A 19,589-nucleotide genomic window follows, 5' to 3' on the forward strand; every position below is an offset into this window, starting at 1 on the left:
TGCATTTCTATACCACCCAATAGCCGAAGCTCTCTGGGTGGTTCACAAAAACTAGTGCATGTCAGGGGCAATAAAAAAATCAATTGGACTCTGTCTCCCTTACCTGTCCCTGTTTCCACTCTGCTGCTTTAGTGGCATCTACAGATGGGTCACACACACACACTGCCCATAGCTGATGTTGTGTTGGATTCTTTGAAATAAAGCAAGTTGGTATTCCATCCCCAAAATTGAGAAGTAGTTCAACTTCAACTTCCAAGACAAAAGACAGAGTTGACCCAGCCAACACCCTTGAGTGCCCACTTTGATCCCCCAAAAAACTCTCCCCTTCCTTTTAAAGAGAAGTTACCCGGCTGGTATGCCCCGTCCCCTGTGGCAAGCAAACATAGGGAGATGAAAGAGAAAGAGGTATTTTCCTTTCTCCCATTTCTGAGTCAGATGGTCCCTCCATTTCCTCTCCTCATGGCTGTTTACTCCCACTTACATGGTATGGTAGCCAGATAAGTTGTGTTTAAAGGAGGAGGTTTGAGGACTGAGGGTGGGAATGGATTAGAAAGAGGGTTTAGGAGCTGCATGGGAGGAGCCTGGATAGGAATTCTTCTCTGTCACAGATTTTTACATGAACTGGAGAAGACGTTAGGAATTTATCTTCCCTCCCCACCTGCAAGATGATGATTATGAGCCCTCAAAACTCATATCTGAATCCTGGAGTTTTAGATCTCTGGTGTCCTCCATACATCATAGCTGCATACAATGCCCTGATGGAACCATGGGGAAAGAACCAGTGCAGCCATGATGAAGGATGCTACTACATTGACATGAGAGTCTAGGCCAGTCTTGGTAACCTCAGATTATTCAACTGCCAATCCCATCATCTCCCAACCTGCCAACACATCTGGAGGGTACCAGGTTGAGGAAGGATCCTCTTCTCACAATTGCCCTCACCACACAAATAACTGGTGAGGTAGGTGCTCCACATGAAGGCAAGATTCAGGCAGATGCCCCATTCATGCTATGATCCTCCCCACCCTTAAGAAAGAAATCTAAACTGAGCTGACACACAAAAAGGCTTCCCCATGCTCTGCCTGCTTAGCATGTTATATTTTGTGCATGGTGGAGAAAACCCACCTGCTCTTCCACCCACATCCATCAAATGAGAATCACACGCCTAGTAATGGTATGGACTAGGTTCTGGTTCAAGTCACAGAATTGGCATTAGTAAAGAATATGTCCCTTGGTGTCTGCATGTGCCAGGTCCTGCATGCTCAGTAGACAAAGCACAGTATTAAGCTATTAAATTATAATTACTCAAGTATTGTCTGCTTCAGTGGAAGCTGTAATAATGTTATGAGAATCCAGCTGTCCATGCCTTTGTCTACAGGATGTCCTAGTGGGTGAACTAAGGCAACCCTTCCTCTCACATCTTGCAGAATATTGCTCTAATTGCATCGCTGTGTCCAAGTTTATCATAATGATTTAGCTCAAGAGGGCATTCAATACCAATTTATCCATGCAGTCTCTGCATCTCAAGCACCAAAGTGTGGTTTTATGACTGTGGCAAAAACCTCCTGCCAGAGAAAGTCCTCTTGCATATGAAAACTCAAAAGTAGATCTTCAGCAATCTAGTTCAATCTCTCTCCCTGGGAAAGGCATTGAAAACAATAAATGTGCCTCCATTCACATCAGATGGAAATGCAGGTTCTACTTCAACCTCACAAACATAACCTGAAATCCATGGTTGGACTCTGCTCAAAGGATGGTTTGGTGCAATCATTCAGCTGCTCTTGACTCGACTGTGGTGTAGTTGGGGGCTTCTTTGCCATATTCACTCAAAAAAATAAAAAGCCCTACATGGTTTGGGTCCATGCTACCTGCGGGATCGCCTTCTCCCGTACAATCCGCCCTGCACACTCAGGTCCTCTGGGAAGAATGTACTTCAGCTAGTACAAACCTGATTAACAACTGTTACCCAGAGGACCTTCTCTTCTGCTGCTCCCAGACTGTGGAATGGCCTGAGGGAGGAAATTTGTCAACTTGACGGTCTTTTAGAATTTAAAAAAGCAATAAAGACTGATCTATTCCAGCAGGTCTATCCAGTGAAATGTTTTAATGTTTTAAAGATGTTTTAATCATGTATGGTATGTTTTTAATCAATTTTAATGTGTATTGTATATGTTTTTATACTGTTTGTTTTATACTTTGAATGGTTTTAGTTTTTGTGAACCGCACAGGGAGCTTCAGCTGTTGGGCGGTATAAAAATGCAATAAATAATAATAATAATAATAATGATGATGATGATGATGATGGAAGGCCTGGATTATGTATTTTGGGAAAGTGTACTTGCATTGGTAGAAGGTACACATACTTCCCCTTCTGCTCAAGACCTATTGATCTAAGACAAGCCCCATATAGGGTGTATGTAATAGTTCATAAAACTCATTAAGCCTAACATTTGAATCCTAAAATGACCTTTAAGGTTGCCAACGTGATGTATGAAGTGAATAAAGGAGAGGGTGAGTCCTCCCCCCCCCCACAACAAAAAATATTTTTCTTTAATAAACACTGGCATCTGATCCAGCAGGTTCCCACTTCCTGGATCAGGGGATGTGTTATATACAGGCTTTTAGCAAGGCCATGAAAACTTGCTACTTTACGGTAGCCTTCTTCCCTGATTATGTTTTAGGGGACTGAGTTGTAGCTGCAGTTGTGTCAGGTAGGTTTTGTTTTATGCTGGTGGTGGTTGTTTTTAGAATGTTTGCTGCTGTTGTTGTTTTTACTGTTTTTATGACTCCATCAGTTTCCTTGTTGTATACCATCTTGAGAGAGGCTCCTGCCTTGAAAGTCATCCAAGAAATATGTATGAAATTAATAATAATTACTTGTTTTCAGTGGGATGTGCAGTTGAATCCACATCTGCAATTGTACATCTGCATTGCCACTATGGCAAGACTATTCTTCCAGAGAGAGAGAGAGAGAGAGATCATATTCCAGGGGTGAGGAGGTTGGCATGGAATTACCAATATGATTTCAAAGTACCCCTAATCGGTACTTCAATCGGGTTTCAGGCCTGGTTTTGGAACGGAAACTGCCTTGGTCGCCCTGTGGGATGACCTCTGTCAGGAGAGAGACAGGGGGAGTGCGACCCTGTCGGTTCTCCTGGACCTCTCAGCGGCCTTCGATACCATCGACCATGGTATCCTTCTGGATAGGTTGTCTGAACTGGGAGTTGGAGGTACTGCGTTGCAGTGATTCCGCTCCTACTTGGATGGCCGATTCCAGAAGGTGGTGCTGGGGGATTATTGCTCTGTGCCGTGGCTCCTAAGCCATGGGGTTCCACAGGGCTCTATCTTATCCCCTATGCTGTTTAACATATACATGAAGCCGCTGGGGGAGGTTATCCGGAGATGTGGACTGAGGTGTCATCAATATGCGGATGATACCCAGCTCTACCTTTCCTTTTCATCAAACCCAGGTGAGGCAGTGGCTGTTCTGAACCATTGCCTGGGCACGGTAATGGACTGGATGAGGGCTAATAAACTGAAACTCAATCCAGACAAGACGGAGGTACTATCAGCAGGTGGTTCATCTGTCCGGCGAGGTGACGTTTGCCCTGTCCTGGACGGGGTTGCACTCCCCCTGAAGGATCGGGTCCGTAGTTTGGGGGTGCTCTTGGATCCAGAACTGTCACTTGAGGCACAGGTGAACTCAGTGGCAAAGAGCAGCTTTTATCAGCTTAGGCTGATATACCAGCTGCGCCCTTATCTGGACAGAGACAGCCTACCTACAGTGATCCATGCTCTGATAACCCCTCGTTTGGATTACTGCAATGCATTATACGTGGGGCTGCCTTTGAAAACAGTCTGGAAATTTCAACTGGTACAAAACAGAGCAGCCCGTTTACTAACAGGGACTGGCCGACGAGACCACATTAAGCCAGTCCTTTTCCAGCTTCATTGACTGCCAGTCCAGGTCCGGGCCTGATTCAAAGTGCTGGTATTAACATTTAAAGCCCTAAACGGCTTGGGGCCAGGTTATCTGAAGGAACGCCTCCTCCCGTGTGTACCTGCCTGGACCCTAAGGTCATCCTCAGGGGTCCTTCTCTGCAAGCCCCTGCCAAAGGAAGTGAGGCAGGTGGCTACCAGGAGGAGGGCCTTCTCTGCTGTGGCACCCCAGCTGTGGAATGAGCTCCCTAAGGAGGTTCGCTTGGCACCTACATTATATGCTTTTAGACGCCAGGTGAAGACCTTTTTATTCTCCCAGCATTTATTCTCCCAGCATAAATAAATTTTAACTTGGTGTTTTAAATTTGTAATTTTGCATTGCTGCTGTTTTTATCTGGTTGAGCTTTTATATTGTATTTTATACTATGGTTTTATACTGATGTTTTATACTTTGAATGTTTTTAATTTTTGTGAACTGCCCAGAGAGCTCCGGCTATTGGGCGGTATAGAAATGTAATAAATAAATAAATAAATAAATAAATAAAGTTCAAGGTTTATTTTACCAGCCAAAGGCCATGACAAATACATCAGAGAGAGAGAGAGAGAGAGAGAGAGAGAGAGAGAGAGAGAGAGAGAGAGAGAGAGAGAAATATTTTGAACATTATAAAATTATACAGACAAATCTATTACCATAGATAAAACTCAGCTTTCACTTAACATTCTGCATCTCTAAGGCAGTTTACGGCAATTTTGTCTAGTTTTCTCTTCCTAAACTTTTTTGCTGCCAGGGCAAACAGAGCCCTTTTATGTGTCACATAGCATGTGTCACTCAAAAGAAAATGAAACATTTCCACAAGGGCATTCCTATATCCATGTGTTAATAAATGCTCGGATTTGTCCATTTTCTTCTGCTGCCCCTTATGCCTGGAACGCTCTTCCAGAACATTTGAGAACTACAAGTTCAACCGCAGCTTTTAAAGCTCAGCTAAAAACTTTTCTTTTTCCTAAAGCTTTTAAAACTTGATTTTGTTCTGACTTTATACTGTTAGTTTTACCCTACCCAGTGCCTGTTTACCCTACCCTGTGCCTGTTTGCTTTTTCTTCCCCTCCTTATTGTTTTATTATGGTTTTATTAGAATGTAAGCCTATGCTGCAGGGTCTTGCTATTTACTGTTTTACTCTGTACAGCACCATGTACATTGATGGTGCTATATAAATAAATAATAATAATAACAAGGGTTTCAAGAATCTCTCTTACCAACATTATATATATTGTGTGTGCTTTTGTTTCCTGTCTGTAATTGCCACTAATTCATGAAACAAGAAGGTTAACTAAATGAGAGAATTGCTTATAATTACCCTAGTAGTGTCACACTTAATACATTAGCTTGTAATTATCCTGAATTGGTACATGTGGTACATGTAGCTATAGCTATTGCAAAATCCTAAACAGAAGGTTAATTCTGTGAATTGCACTTTAGATTGATACCGTAACTGTAATTGAAGTGTAGTTCAATTGCCATTCCTGCATTGTGAGGTGCAGACATTTTATTTTTAAAATCACTAAAAATAAATAAATCACAATTTGGGGGTCAGGTGACAATCTTGCAATATATGCAGATATATAGAGAGTTTTCAGTTTCTGGGTTTAACCCAACAATTACAAATGTAAACTAGCTGTGATTTTCATCTAGCCTTTCTGACCATGGCCTTTCTCCTCCAACCTATAAGTTAAAACACTAACCCCCATAGTATGTAGTTCCAGGTTTTGGGGGCATTTGGGCAAGTTGCTCTCAGTGGGGCCCTTCCTGAGTGAGACCAACTCTTCCTCCTTGTTGCTGGTACCCAGAGGGCAGTATCCAACAGTGACTGGCTAAATGCATCCAGTCCTGCCAGTTTTGTTGCCCAAGAAGTCCCTGTCCCTTGCCCAATAGCTATCAGTATTTAGTGCTTCTGGGACAACCTGAAATGAGCAAGAGAACAGATCAGTGAGCTCTCATAAGCCTGGCCCCTTCCAAAAATGAACATTTCTGCTCATTTTAGGGATTGCTTCTGGAAATGATAAATCGCAGTTGGGCAGGCAGTGGGGACAGAATGCACAATGGAATTGGTGTGGCTGGCCACATGCAGAATGATAGTGGCAGTGGGACCCATATGTGGATGGGCAGGGTTGGATACTGCCCAGACGGAGAAGCAATTGTCACCAATCGGAGAGATAGACAGGCCTCCTGTAGCCACCCATTGGGAAAGCTACACAGCTCCCCTAAGTTTTAATAATAATAATAATAATAATAATAATAATAATAATAATAATAATAATAATATAGTTATTTGTATTCCGCCTTTTGCCCAATAATGGGCCTCAAGGCAGCCTTACAAAATTTAAAACATATACATTTTAAAACCTATGAAAAGAAATATACAGAAGTTAAAAATATGTTACAATATTAAAACATTAAACATTTAAATTTTGGTCATCACTCAGAGGTGACAGCCATGTCTTACCATCTACACCACATCTCCAGCTGTTGCTGAAGCTCATGTGAGCGAGCACAGAGGTTCCTTACAATTTCCTTAGTTCTAAGTAGCTAAATGAATAATTTAATAATGAGCATGATTCACATTGAATTTTACTGAGAAAGTGCTTCAAGTTGTCATGGAAGGTCATGAAAGCATGTCATGGTACTTGAGTATAAAATATCCAAAATTGCAATTACATAAAAAGCAAAGATTCCTTAGACTTATGGTTACAGAGGCTGAATAGGCAAAACATGGATCCCAGAATCTTGTCAGGGCTGATAAGAATCCATTTCTAACCTTTCAATACCATAATATGCAAGACTTCAGCACACCCCTTAGCCAACTGGTATCTAGGCCTAATCTACACCAAGCAGGTTATTGTACTATGAAAGCAGTATAAAAGTGGTATATAAAAGGCAGGAGCCACACCAAACAGGATATAGCACTATGAACGTGGTATATGGTATGTGTCAATGGGCCCCAACAGTTGTCAGTGCACTTCAATACTGCTATAAAGCAGTAGTGTGGCTCCTGCCTTTTATATACCACTTCCATATGGCTTTCATAGTGCCATATCCTGCTTGGTGTAGATTAGTCCCTAGAGATAGGAAGTCAGCAGTCTGTTTTGATGAAGGAAGGAATAAAGTACTGACACTGTCCATGTCTGGCCAGTTGGGAAGGAAAAAGAGGGGGTGTCACTGCCTCCCTTCAAGTGGTGGTTGCATTATGAGAAGCAAGCAAGAGGTAGGTATGAAGAAGAAATGGAGTTCCTTTCCCTGTCTTTAATAAAGGAGGAAGAATGAGGGGTATCAAGAGTGATACCCAATGTCGTGGGGGAATGGATGGGCAAGTATGAAGGATACTTTGTTTATACTGAACAACTGACAAGCCAAACAAACTCTGCTTGTGTTCACTTTCGTCTATAGCAGGGTTGCTGGACCTCAGGCCTGTGGGACAAATCCAACTCCCCAGATGACCATACCCCTTCTCTTAGTCCTTTCCCCCTGGCTATCATTTAGTGGTTTCCCAATTTTGTGTGTTTTTCTCCATTCTAAAAGGCTGAAACAGTACTGCCAGTAACACTTAGGTCAAATCTACCCACTGAGTAGCTTTTAAATGAGCGGTTTATAGCACGTTCATCATTACTGGCCACTCAAGGATGTTCGCAGATCATTCTGATGATGCTGTCAGCCTACTGTATGTCTCCCACTCCATTTTCTGGTTTTAGCACTAAAAATAAAATCTAACTCTTCTGGGATATATCGATATTTGTCAGCTTTTCCTGCTGTATGCAAAGTTGTGCTATAAAATGCCCACTAGAGGGTGATGTGCATTCAACTGCATTGAGGCTATACAAGCCATGTAGTTACAGCTCTCTTCCTCATGTAATCACAGCTCATTGCAGAAGCAGTAGAGAAGCAGGAAGCAGAGCTATGGTATGGAAATGAGTTTTCTCCCTGTCTAAAGGAACTCTTTGTGAGCTCCATCAGATGGGGGGAAATCATGGTTCCCTACTGTTGCTTCTCCACCCCCACTTCTGTTGTACAATACTTCCTCTTTCTCACAGAGAATAAAGAGGAAGTAAACAACATCTGCATGGCCCATTCAGTGGGCTATTTTTAATGCGCCGCTTCTCCTGCACACAGCAGGAGATAGTGGCAAGTTCCATTTCTAAAAATAAATTGGAATTACTGGGGTCTTTTTTTGTTGTTATGGGAAGAAGGCTAGAAGGGGCAGGAGACACATGGGAGGTGGGTGACATCATGAGTAGGACCCACAAAAATCCATGAGTGCCCAGTAACGAGCATGCAATAGAATGCTTGTCTGATGATGCTGTAAGTCAAATCATTACGAATGTGGAATAAAAAGTAGGATATAACACTATGAAATGTGGATTGTACCCCAACAGTTATCAGTGCACTTCAGTACCACTATAAACAGTATTGTAAATCTAGCCCTAGCTACTGGCAGTAAGAGCCTTAAGCTAAAATATGCTTGCATATTTGGGCTTGCCCCATTTCCATACAGCTGTATCCACCACTGGTAAACAACCTGAAAGCTTCCCCAAAACTGAATTCAGCCCTCAGTTGGAAAGAGGTTTGACACACCTGGTCTATGGACTGCCACAAGTTGCCTATCCATGGTGTATAGCTACGGATTATCATTAGCACTAGAATTCTTTCTGCACAGCCAAAACTGCAAATCACCTATTTGTTTCCATAGCTCCTAATTAAATGGAATAACATTGTTTTGCTACAAAGGTATTAACATTAACAATGACAAAAGCCAAGCTCAGTTTTTACGCTATTGATCTTCAGCTCCTCAGGTGAGTTGCCAAGACTCCAGAGTCATTGGGCTGAGGGTTTATTTGTTATGAATGAACCCATTTGTGCATGTCTGGCAGGTGCTAAATAGGCTTGGCGCTTTTACCTGGATACACCAGAGCAAAGTTGAACTTTTTATTAATGAATGAGTTTACAATTACAAGCACACAAGGCAAAAGGAGAGGTTGTTGTAAAGAACCATTAAAATACTGACTGAATCTGCCCCCTTCCTGCCCCCAGTGCTGTAGTATTCATTATTTAAATATTACACTGCCTCTGAGTATTATCTTCTATAAAGATGCAGGTGAAGGATTGCTGGGAGAAGGGGAGAAGATTAGCGTGTCGAGTACATTCTTTAAACTTTTCAATAAACTTTCAATAAATCTTAATAAACATTAATACCAACCATAACAACATAGTATCATGCAGTAGAACATCACACTCCTCAGTGATGGTACTACATAATCAAATCTTGATTAGTTATATAATATTATGATTTCATGCCAGTCACTATGATTCCCAAATGGCTAGTAGCCACTTGTGAGATTAACCCAGAGGAAAATGTGCATTGAACGAAAACAAACTAACAGCAACAAAAAATACTCAGTGGTGCCTAAATAACAGCATCAGCAAGGGGAAACAATAACAGCAAAAGGGATGGCAAAAGGTCAACATTTGGGTACTTTAGGGGATTTTGAAAATCAAACTGGGCGAACATCCAATGCAGTCCTAGTTTTAATCCATGCAAGGGGCACAACACAAGAAACCTGACAGTTGGGTCCTTGATTATTGCAGAACAAATTATGTCAATTAAAGTAACTTGTCAGGCTGCATTAATTGCAATGCATTAACAGTATGCTAAGTACCAAATACATTATTCAAGCTAGGTCCAGATTTATTCTTTTTCTTCTACTTCTTGGCTTTGTATCACTGCAAGAAAGCCCTCAAGTGGAACTAGTATAAGTTCTCATTAAAGGTTCTGATTCAGATTGAAAGGAAGATGGATTTCATCCATTACAGTGTGATTTTCTCTTCCCAAATCAGTCGCAAATCTAGAGCTGATGTGAAATTTTGCGAGTCGGGTGTCCTGAGGTAAATTCAGCTGACTCTCACAGCATTCCCTCTGGGGTGGCAAACAAAGCTCTTCACTAAAGCTAATCTCACTGCCAGGATTCCTGAGCTATGCTGAAGGGAAGAGTATGGAGCACATTGTTGCTGTCTTTTATACTGTTCTTGATTATCCATCAAATTATATTGCTATCAAATCAGTGGCTAGAGATTTTCACCTCTGACAATTTGTATCGGCATCCTGCTGTTATTAGACAAACAAACAAATTATGTCTTTATTAGCTTAAGCTAATATAAAATAGGCATTTATGAATCCATGGATGTTATATACCTGCCCTGCTTGAAGAGAGAAATAATGTCATATTTTACCACTTTTCAAGAACATTGGTAGGACCATATTAAATTTCAGGGGTGCACATCTAAGACTTTTTAATTGTACAACTAAAATGTAACATTTGTATTGGACAAACACATATTTGAAATATATTATACAGAGAAATTGGTCAAGAGACCTCGGCAGGCTGTCACTTCCTGCTGAGTGGATATGTGATAGCAAACCAAGTTTTACTCTGTGTAATGTATGAAATGCCCCCTGTTTGTTTCAGTAGGTGATAGGGGTGTGCACTGTGTACTCTGCCCCAGAATTATCTGGTAACCGTGAACATCTGTGGAGCACTCGATCTTCCAGAGCGGAGATTGGCTGCTTCCAAACCCTTTGATTAATATCAGAGTGGAGACATGCCGAATCGGAGCTTCTAATGTCTCCAAAGTTATCCGTGTGTGTGTGTGTGTGTGTGTGTGTGTGTGTGTGTGTGTGTGTGTGAAAGAGAGAGAGAGAGAGAGAGAGAGAGAGAGAGAGAGAGAGAGAGAGAGAGAGAGAGAGAGAGAGTTGAATTGAATATCTCCATATTTCAAAGATGCTGAGTGGGGTGAGGAGTAGCTGTGATATTGACATCTGTGGCTAACCAATGAGGAATTGCTACAGTGCTGTCTGTGACCATGTTCTCCTCCAATCACAGTGTTCAGGGGTGTGGGAAACACTAACTAACTGCTGATTCTGGCTGGGAGATGGGTGGAGAGAGAAGTCATCCACATTTCCACAGTGTGAAAGTGCTACTGGGCTGGCTGGCATTGTTGAGTAAGAAATTATGTGCACCTGAGTCAGGCATAGGCAGGCTCTTTATTTCAGTTAAAATATTACTCTTGAGGGCTGGCTGGGCTTCCAGTGCAGGGAGGGGGGCTCCATCCAATAGTTCTGGAGGGCACCAGGTTGGAGAAGGCTGGAGTAGAATCTTCCACCAGCAGCAATGGAGCTCTGCATCAGCAAACTAAAGGATAAAAGCTCCCTCCATAAATGCACAGTGGTGGATTAATGTCTGTCTGTCTGTCTGTCTGTGTCTCCGTGTGTGTGTGTGTGTGTGTGTGTGTGTGCACGTTTGCTTAAGGGGAATAATGTCTTGAGAGGGGGCTTTAAAAATTCCTTAAAAAATCAAAGCATGAATAGATTTGTTACAAACTTGTCATGCCTAATGCCCTCTTTAAGAGCTATCACTGTGCCAATTGTCATCTCTTTATCTTTAAAAATTATGCAGATGTAAGCATTTTTAAATTTCCATTTTAAAAAAACCTAAAAATCAAAGCTGATTCAAACTTGGCATGGCTAAAGACTTCCTTAAGAGCTATCACCATGACAAGTTCCATCTCTTTATTTTTAAAAATGAGGAAGCTGTAAGCATTTGATTATTTTCCATTGACTAAAGCAGTTATCTGAAAATGGGCTGTTCTCCGACGGGTAATCCGACGGAGCTGAGTAAGGGAGCCTCTCTGAAATCAGGACAGAGAATCCCCTCAATGGAACTCTGGATCAAATTTTGAGGCAGAGGAGACCCGTTTTGCACACCCTAGTAGGTACTGTGGTCTGCTTCTGCTAAAGCTGACTCCATTTTTTAATGCTTTGAACCCTGTGGTAAGGACAGGAAGCATACAGAAATCAAACTTAGGTGTCCCACTGATTTCAGTAGGAGAGAGTGCAATCCTATACATGTCTATTCAGAAATAAGTTCCACAGAGTTTATTAGGGCTTAATTCCATAAAAGTGGCATAGAAGTGCAGGCTTAAGGACATGCTGAACTCTTGCATTGTAATAAATTTGACTTCAGCATGTTTTCATTTTTATTTATTTATTTACTATTTTATTTTAGAAATATATTCTGCCTTTAAACAAGAAGCTCAGTCCCCCCACCAACCAGAGAGCTTGTAACAATAAAATATACAAATTATTATTATTATTATTATTATTATTATTTATTTATTTATTTATATAGCACCATCAATGTACATGGTGCTATATAATTAAAATCACAATAAAATATAGTTAATGAGAGCTAAAAGAAACAGAGACAACACTAGAATGAACAACATCAGCAAAATGTTTTTGTTCTGCTTTTTTGAAGGGGGAAAGAAACTAGGGTGTGCTCTGCTCCATTTTGGATCTCTGAATCCGAAGCAGAGTGGGATGATCCAGATGTCCTAAACCCGGTTTCAGAGCGGATTGGGGGAGGTCCGGATCGACCCGAAGTAGTTTGGAACCAGGTAAGTGGGGAGGGGGGGCTTACCTGGCTCCCCCGTCCGCCGCCACCATGGTCCGTGTAGCGGCAGTGGCAGAGCCAGGTAAGGGGGGAGGGGGGCTTACCTGGCTCCGCTGTCTGCCACCGCCCTGTCCACATGTTTATTGACAATCTCAAAGAACTCTAAAAGATTAGTGAGACAGGACTTACCTTTGTAGAAGCCATGTTGATTCTTCTTTAGCAGGGACTGTCTTCCTATATGTTTACTAATTTTATCTTTGATAATGCATTCAACCAATTTACCCAGAACAGGCAGTAAGCTAATTGGCCTTTACTTTCCTGAATCCCACTCACTTTTAAAAAATTGGTGTTACCTTGGCCATCCTCCAGTCCTCTGCTACAGAGGCTGATCTTAGGAATATGGTTTTTTTGTTAGAAGTTCAGCAATTTCACATTTGAGTTCTTTAACAACTCTAGGATTGATACCAACTGGGTCTGGTGATTTCAATTTATCAATAAGGTTGACAACTTCATCTTTTATCACCACTATTTTCCTCAGTTCCTCAACTTCCTTTCCTGAAAACACCATTCAGACTCAGGTATCTGCCCTACATCTTCTGCAGTGAAGACAGATGAAAAGAATTCATTCAGTATCTTTGCAATTTACTTATCCTTCTTTAGTACTCCTTTAACTATGTTGTCATTCAACTGTCCAGCTCCCTCCCTCCCTAGCTGCTTTCATTCTTCGGATATATTTAAAGAATTCTTTATTGTTGGCTTGTATGTTTTTAGGAATATGCTCCTCAAAATGTTTTTTGTTTCTCCTGCTTTTTCTCCCCACCCCTCTTTTTTTTTTTTTTTTGCATCTCTTATTGTCTGCTCACATTTCTTTTGTGTGAGTTTATCCCCCTTTTGTTATCCTCATTTGGGCAAGTCTTTCATTTTCTGAAGGAAACCTATGTAAGCTCAGGTATCAGTTCAGGACCTCAACTGTCTCCATGACGTCCAATTACAGCAAACACAAAATCCCACTCGTGTTCCAGGACCGGGAGCCCTCAGTCTATAGTAATAGTGACTCTGAGGAGGCACCAGAACCAGTTCTTGTTCCTTCTGATCTGAGATCCATTTCTCCGCTGTGGCACCGAGCTCCCCAGAGAGGTCCGCCTGGCGCCTACACTGTACTCCTTTTATCGCTAGCTGAAGACCTTTTTATTCTCTCAGTATTTTAACACTTAATTTTAACTTAAATTTAAATTTTACTGTTCTAATTCTGCATTTTAATCTTATATCAATTTCTGCTGTGTGGTTTTATCCTGGTTGTGCTTTTTATACTGTATTTTGTATTTGTGTTTTTAGACTGTTGGTTGTTTAATTATGGTTTTAATTTTTGTGAACCACCCAGAGAGCTTCGGCTATTGGGCAGTATAAAATTTTTAATTTTACTGGGGAATTACTGGGATTACTGGGGTGTTGATGTTGTTTTGTCTTGTGAAGAAGGCTAGAAGGGGCGGCAGGCACGTGGGAGGCAGATGACATTGTGAAGAGGGACCCGCGAAAATCTGTGAGTTCCCAGTAACAAGTGTGCAATAAAACTCTCATCTGATGGAGCACAATGTGTATTAACAGAATGTTTAGTTTGGCCCTAAGTCCAAATGGATAGATGCGACTTTATCGAGAATGCGTCACCAAACTGATTGTAGTTGACTCTCAAGGGACTGGCTGGATTATGCCTTTATTTATTTATTTATTCATTTATTTATAGAAACATTTTAAAATACCTAACCAACCTTTTTCTACCAGCATAGTGCTAAAGGCTTTTTACAACAGTCAATACAATTTATCATAATAAATCCATGCTTAAATCAACAATCTATCTAAAAACATAGCTTAAAACATTAAGTCCCCTCCAAAAGTGCCTAAGACCTCTGAAGCCTAAGAAACTAACATGCTTGACTGGAATAAAAAGGTCTTAAATTACCTTCTAAACCAGCTGTAGTTGGACAGACTTCCTTGGGAAATAAAATCACCACAACAGTGAAAAATCCTACTCTGCTGTCTTACAGTGCGTGCTCCCCCCACTCACCATCCATTAGTGGAACCAAGTATAGATGGCCATGCTCAGAACTCAACAAACTAGGAGGTTCATGTGAAGGAAGTATTTGCAGTATGTCGTCCCAAGTTTGTTTGTTTATTTATGAATATATTTATTTAATTTTTTTCTTGGCTGCTGTTGAGGGAAGGAACCCTCTAAAGGTGGCATGCAACAATAAAATACATAATAAAAACCAATAGGGTAGTAAAAACTCAGTAAAACAAAACAAAAAACACATTTTTTAAAAAAAAAGTTAACAAAAAAACATCACAGTAAAACCCTGCAACAGTAGCAAATATTCAAAACAAAAAAACAGCAACCACTAGCATAAAATAAACCTTACAACCGGAGCTATAATGCAGTCTGATAAAACATAATCAGGGGAAGGCCAGAATAAAATACTAACATTTCAGGGCCTGCTTAGATTGTTAGCATCTCGAATTGGAAGCAGAAGGGGAAACATTGCTGCTCAGTGAAAGAAGAGAAAATACAAATACTGTAATGTATTATCCTCCCAAACAGCAGGGTTGGGTGCCAGCTGCAGCTTCTAAAGGGTTTTCAATTACAGTAGTTAATCTGTGCTATGCACAAATGGCTTTGTGGTAAGATCCTTGTCTTCTAAAATGGAATGTTTTGGATGTATTAAATGTAACTGATGAAAATCTCCCCTGGCCAATAGCTGGGCAGATATAGGCAAAATTGGGTAAAGAACAGGAATGTGCAAATCTGACAAAACTCCAGCTCAGTTCTCCAGTTCCCACCTTGAAGCTTGTTTCAACTCGAGTCTGTACTGGATTGTGAGCTTTGTGTGGGGGTTTTTTTTTCCCCCACATGAAAATTTCTGAGCATTTTTGAAAGGTATGAATTGTTCTCCCATCAACTAAAGTGTGCTTGTGTGCATTTTTTCAAATGCGCATGAAAAAATATACATGTTTCAAATGTGCACATTTTTTTAATGTGTTTGTGTTTCCCAAATCACATCACAAGTTTGGGACTATGTGGGCTTCAAATTGCAGCATACTGCATTTGGATTCGTGTTGCGTTCTGGGAAGTGCAAACTGGATAATATCTGATCAAAAACAATCTGGAACAAATTTCTCACCTGCCCCAATGCAGAAGAACGAGCAATGTGAGAAGAAAACAGTTTTGCCAGTACTGGGTAATTCCATTGGTTCTCATTAGAGTTAGCCTACTGAACAAGAAGTCAGGAACAAAAGGCTGCAGCTTCACTAGGGGGGTAACTATTTTTAAAACTTGGGCAAATCATGTTTTTCCCCCCTTTCCTAAGATCTGCTCTTTTTACTTAAGAAATTATCTCTCACACACATAATGGAAGCATGATGGTGGGCCAGTTCAGACAATATACCTGTCAATCTACTCTAGTATTCTGTTCCCACAGTCGGCAACCAGATGCTTATGGGGAGCCCACAAGTGGGTCATGTGACAAATAGCACCTGCCTTCTTGAGTTTTATTTATTTACTTACATCCCATCTTTCCACAAAAAAAAGCACTTATGGTGGCTAACAAAAAAACAAAACATAGATAAAATGCAAAATTATAATTAAAGCATACAATAAGTCAATTAAAACAGAACAATGAAAAATGCAATTAGAAATACATCAATAATGAGAGAGAGAGAAACCAACACCCACCAGTTCAAAACTATATCAGCAGACAAGTCACCTTAAAGGCCTAACGCCTGTCTAAATTCCTTCCAAACTATAACCTAACTTTTCTTGGGAAGAAGTTCCAGGCCTTTGGTAGGAAGATCCAGGGCCTAGGAACATTCCATTGTTGCCCGGCAACTGGCAACAATGGAGAGCCATACTATTTCTGACAATGGGTTTATATATAGGCATAATGACTTTCAGGCATTCATTGGCTTTGACAGTAATATGACTCTTGCATATTCCCTTGTGCTGATGGTAGGTTTAGAAATGGGCAAATGGCAGACTTATCTTAGCAGTGTAGTTTGGAATTCAGACTTATCTTAGCAGCCATCAAATGTACAATCTCTCTGATCTGTCTCATTTTACTGAACTTAAGCTGAGAAAGAGCTTAATTTCTTTGAGTTAGCCAAAACTCATTATCGTATTAAGATAGATTGATTTGTCAATCCTTGACCATCTCCAGTAAATGCCGACATAATGCTTCTAATTATACAATTGGTTTTCCACTTTGTGAAGGATGTATCAGTATAAAAAGAACTATTGCTCAAAGTTTTAAGCATCAACAACAAAGAAAAGGACTTTCTCCAATCAAAGAGTAAAAGCTTTCAACAGACAGGATGCAGTTTCTCTAAAATCCTAATTATAGTGAATTCAATGACTAAAATGCTACTAATTACTTTTTAATTTCAAGAGAGATGTTTACAAAGCACAGTATAATGAGTAATACAGTACTTCAAATGATTACTAATGTTGCCGTTTTGTCTGACTTAATCTCAATTAGTATAAATCACATTGTCATCATAGCTAATTGCCATTCCGTTTTTTGCAAAATGCGAAGTTCTCCTCAGAATTGTTCAATTGCTGTTTGTTTCCCTATATAATTCCATTTGGAAACTCCCCCCAATCAACAGAATGTTTAGAGACCTTGTATTTACTTCAGATTATGAGGAGGATATTGCAGAATGAATTTTATATTTTAAAGTTTGCTTGAGGTTTATTTTTAGTTTTTCAAGAACAGGCTTTCATCTTTTAATGCTCTGACAAACAAAATGTAAATTCCTTCCGTACTGTACTTTCAAGGAATAGAGCTTGTTTTACCAACTGTCAGACATCTTCTTCCATATCAAAACAGTTTATGATAAAGAGAAGTAATAAAACGTGGTGCTTTTGCAATATTCTTTTTAAAGTCAAGACCTCAAGGCCCCTTGACTTCTTAAAAAAACTATATATGCGCCTGAAGTAAAGTGACATGCTCATGGTTAAAAACCACCACCACCACAACAGAGCTGTATTATCTAGGAAAGCTGCAAATGAAGGTCTTATCATACCAAATAACATCTACCTGTTATTTATTTATCCTTCGAGGAAAATGCCCATCAGCATATTGCTCGGCACTTTGCTGGTCTAAAGTGGCTAGTGGATATTCTTATTTATTGATTGATAATATTTCTAAACCACCTTTAAGAGAAAAAGCCCTCCCATGGTGGCTTACACAAAAAAGTCCCGCCATGCAATGAAACCCTACAACAATGATAAAACACTTTAATAAAATTAATGAACACTAGCAGTAAATTATCCATGGGGTGAAACACAACCCACCAACCCCAGAATCTACCTGCTGAGTTTGTTCCTCTAGGAAAGACCAAAAACACCTGAAACCCTTGCTTCCTAAGCCCAACCCAGATAAGTCCAGAAGAATAACATGGTTAATTGTATTGAAAGCCACCGGGAGGTCCAGAAAAACTAACAGGATCGCACTCCTCCCATCCATTCCCGAGTGTAAGTCATTAAACAGGGTGACCAAGGCCATATCCATCCCATAACCCGGTCTGAAACCAGACTGGAATTGATCTAAATAGTTACTGTCATCCAACATTGCTGGAGTTGAGAGGTCACTCACCACATGCTCCATGAATGGCAAACACTGTGTGGTAGTTATACAAACCCATAGGATCTAAATTTGTTTTCTTTAATAGTAGCGTGACCATGACTGAGGTGTACTATGTGCTCTTTATCTCTTTGCTCACCATGGCTTGTGAAATTGGCCAGAGCTGGGCTGGGTATCTGGACCTCAGAGATGGTTAATGCCTCTTGGAGGGATAGCAAGATCCCTGAAGCTTTGAAAGAATCAGTGCTGAAGCCCCTATTAAATAGTGTGCCCATATGAAAAGGACAGGGCTCCTGTATCTTTAACAGTTGCATTGAAAAGGGAATGTCAGCAGGTGTCATTTGTATATATGGGGAACCTGGTGAAATTTCCTCTTCATCACGACAGTTAAAGGTGCAGGTGTTTTGCCTTCTGTTAAATCTGGTCACTCTAGTATAGCTCCTGCATCTTTAACTGTTGTGATGGTTCTCCATATGTACAAATGACACCTACTGAAATTCCCTTTTCTATGCAACTGTTAAAGATACAGGAGCCCTGTCCTTTTTATATGGTCACACTATTTAATAGGGGCCTCAGCACTGCTTCTTTGAAAGCTTCAGGGATCTTGCTATCCCTCCAAGAGGCATTAACCATCTCTGAGGTCCAGATACCCAGCCCAGCTCTGGCCAATTTCACAAGCCATGGTGAGCAAAGAGATAAAGAGCACATAGTACACCTCAGTCCTCCAAGAAGTTTGTCCATGTCCTCAAGTAAGATCAGCTGAAAAGTATCCATAACAACATGGCTAAATGCACACTAGTCCCTTCCTTCTCTGACATTGTCAAAACAATGGTATCCAAATCGATTTTGGATACCAAAGTTCACCAATGGTATCCAAAGTGACTATCCACAAAATTAGTCACAGGAGGCTTTGAGGGTTCAACCTGTTGAATCCCACAGTAAGATACGCAGGAGATACACATGATTTCCTTTTCGTCATATGCCTACCCCGCCTATCCCGCTACAGCCTGAGCTAATTCATGGAAATTATCAGAGTGCTGGCTCTGCCTAGATCACAACACATTACATAAAAGAGCCAGATGTGATCAAAAGTATGGAGTACTAAAAAATATCCTTGTTATATTTTCCATGCATTTTCATTCTGTATATCGTACATCTTTTATACACACACACACACACAAAAAGGAGATAGTTATTAAGGCAGGATCTATACTCAGGGCCGGTGCCAGACTATTTTGCACCCAAGGCAAGGTAAGCTACTTTCACCACCACCCCAAAAAATGCCAACTTTGATTTTTAAAAACATATGCTTTGTAGAAAAAATAAGCACAAAACTTGAAACTGCTAAAATTATTTTGAAGTGCAAAATAAGTAATAATCAAATTTTGATTATCTTTTGCAAATACAAAAGAAAATATTTTGAACTAAAGGGCACTCGGTAAAAAGTATACCTCCGCCATTGGCAACACAACATTAAAACCTTTGACTTATATAACTTGGCGTAACTAACCCGTCATGTT

Source organism: Elgaria multicarinata, chromosome 2, assembly GCF_023053635.1.
Source record: "Elgaria multicarinata webbii isolate HBS135686 ecotype San Diego chromosome 2, rElgMul1.1.pri, whole genome shotgun sequence".
Classification (NCBI taxonomy): domain Eukaryota; kingdom Metazoa; phylum Chordata; class Lepidosauria; order Squamata; family Anguidae; genus Elgaria; species Elgaria multicarinata.